Source organism: Arachis duranensis, chromosome 9 (genome assembly GCF_000817695.3).
Source record: "Arachis duranensis cultivar V14167 chromosome 9, aradu.V14167.gnm2.J7QH, whole genome shotgun sequence".
Classification (NCBI taxonomy): Eukaryota; Viridiplantae; Streptophyta; class Magnoliopsida; order Fabales; family Fabaceae; genus Arachis; species Arachis duranensis.
Window position 1 is genome coordinate 62,418,569 of NC_029780.3, and position 4,877 is coordinate 62,423,445.

Consider the following 4,877-nt stretch of genomic DNA (forward strand, 5'->3'; position numbering starts at 1 on the left):
TGGATTTTACTATGAGTTTGTGTGTTTTTCTGTGATTTCAGGTATTTTCTGGCTGAAATTGAGGGACCTGAGCAAAAATCTGATTCAGGCTGAAAAAGGACTGCTGATGTTGTTGGATTCTGACCTCCCTGCACTCAAAATGGATTTTTTGGAGCTACAGAACTCCAAATGGAGTAGTCTTAATTGCGTTGAAAAGTAGACATCTAGGGCTTTCCAGAAATATATAATAGTTCATACTTTATTCGAGATTAGACGACGCAAACTGGTGTTCAACGCCAGCTCCATGCTGCATTCTAGAGTAAAACGCCAGAAACACGTCAAAACCAGAGTTAAACGCCAAAAACACGTTACAACTTGGCGTTTAACCCCAAGAGAAGCCTCTGCACGTGTAAAGCTCAAGCTCAGCCCAAGTACACACCAAAGTGGGCCCCAGAAGTGGATTTCTGCACTTAGACTTATTTCTGTAAACCCTAGTAGCTAGTTTAGTATAAATAGAACTTTTTACTATTGTATTAGGTGTCTCTTGGACCATTAATCTTTGGATTACCTTTTGATCCTTTGATCACGTTTTGGGGGGCTGGCCTCACAGCCATGCCTAGACCTTTATCACTTATGTATTTTCAACGGTGGAGTTTCTACACACCATAGATTAAGGTGTGGAGCTCTGCTGTACCTCGATTATTAATGTAAAGTACTATTGTTCTTCTATTCAATTCACGCTTATTCTTATTCTAAGATATTCGCTGCACTTCAACATGATGAATGTGATGATCCGTGACACTCATTATCATTCTCACTTATGAACGCGTGCCTGACAACCACTCCCGTTCTACCTTAGATCGAGCGCAAGTCTCTTAGCCCCCATTCCGAAAGATCGGAGTCTTCGTGGTATAAGCTAGAATTATTGGCGGCCATTTCTAAGATCCGAAAAGTCTAAACCTTGTCTGTGGTATTCCGAGTAGGATCTGAGATGGGATGACTGTGACGAGCTTCAAACTCGCGAGTGTTGGGCGTAGTGACAGACACAAAAGAATCACTGGATTCTATTCCAACATGATCGAGAACCGACAGATGATTAGCCGTGCTGTGACAGAGCATTTGGACCATTTTCACTGAGAGGATGGGAAGTAGCCATTGACAACGGTGACGCCCTACATACAACTTGCCATAGAATGGAGTAAGAATGATTGGAGGAAGGCAATAAGAAAGCAGAGATTTAGAAGGGACAAAGCATCTCCATACACTTATCTGAAATTCCCACCAATGATTTACATAAGTATCTCTATCTCTATTTTATGTTTTATTTATCTTTATTTTCGAAAATCATTATGACCATTTGAATCCACCTGACTGAGATTTACAAGATGACCATAGCTTGCTTCATACCAACAATCTCCATGGGATCTACCCTTACTCACGTAAGGTTTATTACTTGGACGACCCAGTGCACTTGCTGGTTAGTTGTGCGAAGTTGTGACAAAGTGTGATTCACGTTTGAGAGCTCCAAGTCTTTGGCGCCATTGTTGATGATCACAATTTCGTGCACCAAGTTTTTGGTGCCGTTGCCGGGGATTGTTTGAGTTTGGACAACTGACGATTCATCTTGTTGCTCAGATTAGGTAATTTTCTTTTCAAAAAATTTTCAAAAATCTTTCAAAAATTTTTTCTTTGTTTTCGTTTTTCCAAAAATTAATTTTTGAAAAACCCAGAAAAAAATTAATAAAATCATAAAAACCAAAAAGTTTTGTGTCAAATTTTAAGTTTGGTGTCAATTGCATGTTTTAAAATTTATGCATTTTTTTCAAAAAATTCATGCATGGTGTTCTTCATGATCTTCAAGTTGTTCTTGACAAGTCTTCTTGTTTGATCTTTAAATTTTATTGTTTTGTGTTTTTTATTGTTTTTCATATGCATTTTTGCATTCATAGTGTCTAAGCATTAAAATTTTTTTTTCTAAGTTTGGTGTCTTGCATGTTTTTCTTTTCTTGAAAATTTTCAAAAATAAGTCTTGATGTTCATCTTAATCTTCAAAGTGTTCTTGGTGTTCATCTTGACATTCATAGTGTTCTTGCATGCATCATTGGTTTTGATCCAAAATTTTCATGTTTTGGGTCATATTTGTGTTTTTCTCTCTCCTCATTAAAAACTCAAAAAAATCAAAAAATATCTTTTCCTTATTTCTCTCATAAATTTTAAAATCTTTGGGTTGACTTAGTCAAAAATTTTTTAAAATAAGTTGTTTCTTGTTAGTCAAGTCAAGATTTCAATTTTAAAAATTCTATCTTTCCAAAACTTTTTCAAAAATAAAATCTTTTTCATTTTTTTATTATTTTCGAAATTTTTTTAAATTGATTTTCAAATTTTTTCTTATCTTTATTTCATGATTTTCGAAAACTTTACTAACAATTAATGTGATTGATTCAAAAATTTGAAGTTTGTTAATTTCTTGTTAAGAAAGGTTCAATCTTTAAATTCTAGAATCATAGCTTTTAGTTTCTTGTTAGTCAATTAATCAATTTTAATTTTAAAAATCAAATCTTTTTCAATACAAATCTCAATCATATCTTTTTCAAATCATATTTTTTTTTCAAAATTGATTTCAAAAATCTTTTCTAACCTCCTATTTTTTCAAAATTGAATTTCAAATCTTTTTCAACTAACTAATTGACTTTTTGTTTGTTTTACTATTTCTTATCTTTTTCAAAACCACCTAACTACTTTCCTCTCTCTAATTTTCGAAAATTACCTCCCTTTTTTTCAAAATTCTTTTAATTAACTAATGGTTTCAAATTTTAATTTTAATTTTAATTTTATTTCTTCTCTTAATTTTTGAAAATCACTAACTTTTTTTCAAAAATAATTTTCGAAATCCTCCTCCTCTCATCTCTTTCTATTTATTTTATTTATATACTAACACTTCTCTTCATCTAAAATTCGAACCCTCTCTTCTCCTTTGTGTTCAAATTTTTCTCCTCCTTCTTCTATTCTTTTCTTCTTCTACTCACATAAAGGAATCTCTATACTGTGACATAGAGGATTCTTCTTCTTTTCTGTTCTCTTCTTTTTCATATGAGCAGGAGCAAGGACAAGGACATTCTTGTTGAAGCAGATCCTGAACCTGAAAGGGCTCTGAAGAAGAAGCTAAGAGAAGCTAAAGCACAACAATCCAGAAAAAATCTTACAGAGAATCTCGAAAAAGAAGACATTGCCGAACCCAATAACAATGGTGGAGGCGCAAAGAGGATGCTTGGTGATTATACTACACCTACTTCCAACTTTTATGGAAGAAGCATCTCAATCTCTGCCATTGGAGCAAACAATTTTGAGCTGAAGCCTCAACTAGTTGCTCTAATGCAACAGAACTGCAAGTTCCATGGAATTCCATCAGAAGATCCCTATCAGTTTTTAACTGAGTTCTTGCAGATTTGTGATACTTTTAAGACTAATGGAGTAGATCCTAAAGTCTACAGGCTCATGCTTTTTCCTTTTGCTGTAAGAGACAGAGCTAGAACATGGTTGGACTCATAACCTAAAGATAGCCTGGACTCTTGGGATAAGCTAGTCACGGCCTTCTTAGCCAAGTTCTTTCCTCCTCAAAAGCTGAGCAAGCTTAGAGTGGATGTTCAAACCTTCAAGCAAAAAGATGGTGAATCCCTCTATGAAGCTTGGGAAAGATACAAGCAGTTGACCAAAAAGTGTCCTTCTAACATGCTTTTAGAGTGGATGATGAGCAGATAATTTATACACTTTTTGGCATTATTTTTAGGTAGTTTTTAGTAAGTTCAAGCTATTTTTAGGGATGTTTTCTTTAGTTTTTATGTTAAATTCACATTTCTGGACTTTACTATGAGTTTGTGTGTTTTTCTGTGATTTCAGGTAATTTCTGGCTGAAATTGAGGGACTTGAGCAAAACTCTGATAGGAGGCTGACAAAGGACTGCTGATGCTGTTGGAATCTGACCTCCCTGCACTCGAAATGGATTTTCTAGAGCTACAGAACTCCAAATGGCGCGCACTCAACGGCTTTGGAAAGTAGACATCCAGAGCTTTCCAGCAATATATAATAGTCTATACTTTATTCGAGAATTGACGACATAAACTGGCGCTCAACGCCAGTTCCATGTTGTTGTCTGGAGTAAAACGCCAGAAACATGTCACGACCCGGAGTTGAACGCCCAAAACACGTTACAACTTGGCGTTCAACTCCAAAAGAAGCCTCAGCTCGTGGATAGATCAAGCTCAGCCCAAACACACACCAAGTGGGCCCCGGAATGGATTTATGCATCAATTACTTACTCATGTAAACCCTAGTACCTAGTCTAGTATAAATAGGATAATTTACTATTGTATTGACATCTTTGGTCTCAGTTTTATTTTATTCTTCATCTGAGGAGACTATTGATCACGTTTTGGGGGGTTGGCCATTCGGCCATGCCTGAACCTTTCACTTATGTATTTTCAATAGTGGAGTTTCTACACACCATAGATTAAGGGTGCGGAGCTCTGCTGTACCTCAAGTTTCAATGCAATTACTATTATTTTCTATCCAATTCGAATTATTCCTGTTCTAAGATATTCGTTGCACTTCAACTTGATGAATGTGATGATCCGTGACACTCATCATCATTCTCACCTATGAACGCGGGTGACTGACAACCACTTCCGTTCTACCTTAGACCGGGCGCATATCTCTTGGATTCCTTAATCAGAATCTTCGTGGTATAAGCTAGAATTGATGGCGGCATTCATGGGAATCCGGAAGGTCTAACATTGTCTGTGGTATTCTGAGTGGGATTCCGGAATTGAATGACTGTGACGAGCTTCAAACTCCTGAAGGCTGGGCGTTAGTGACAGACGCAAAAGAATCAAGGGATTCTA

General features: G+C 36.0%; 1 non-coding gene across 1 annotated transcript; it reads right to left on the reverse strand.

Annotated features, from left to right (window-relative positions):
• Positions 1-3,606: 3,606 nt before the first annotated feature.
• On the reverse strand, positions 3,607-3,714 carry LOC127741936 (small nucleolar RNA R71). Its single transcript, XR_008003123.1, has one exon. It is a non-coding gene; the product is annotated as a small nucleolar RNA R71 (small nucleolar RNA).
• Positions 3,715-4,877: the final 1,163 nt, after the last annotated feature.